General features: G+C 43.4%; 1 long non-coding RNA gene across 1 annotated transcript; it reads left to right on the top strand.

Moving 5' to 3' along the window:
* The first annotated feature begins 10 nt into the window (after positions 1-10).
* Positions 11-282, top strand: LOC104775569. The gene is made up of 2 exons (XR_765995.2): positions 11-116; positions 203-282. It is a non-coding gene; the product is annotated as an uncharacterized LOC104775569 (long non-coding RNA).
* Positions 283-286: the final 4 nt, after the last annotated feature.

Raw genomic sequence — 286 nt, 5'->3', positions numbered from 1 at the left:
ACATAGCTTGAGTATGTCTATGATTGTGTGTTTTCAGGACGGTCTCGTTCACGTTCAATCTCTCGTTCACGCTCTCCCCGTCGTCCATCAGACTCTAGAAGCAGATACAGATCAAGGTAGCCTGCTTTGTCACCTATACATTTTACATCATTATCATTCAAGTCAATGAGATGTATGTTTAATTTACATAATGGTTTTACAGGTCTTACTCTCCTGCACCAAGACGAAGAGGAGCAGACTATTCACCATCTCCAAGGAGAAGGCAAGAGGAACGTCCACGATCACC

Source organism: Camelina sativa, unplaced genomic scaffold (assembly GCF_000633955.1).
Source record: "Camelina sativa cultivar DH55 unplaced genomic scaffold, Cs unpScaffold19303, whole genome shotgun sequence".
Lineage (NCBI taxonomy): Eukaryota > Viridiplantae > Streptophyta > Magnoliopsida > Brassicales > Brassicaceae > Camelina > Camelina sativa.
Note: the sequence above shows the minus strand (reverse complement) of the source record. Positions and strands in the feature narration are given on the sequence as shown.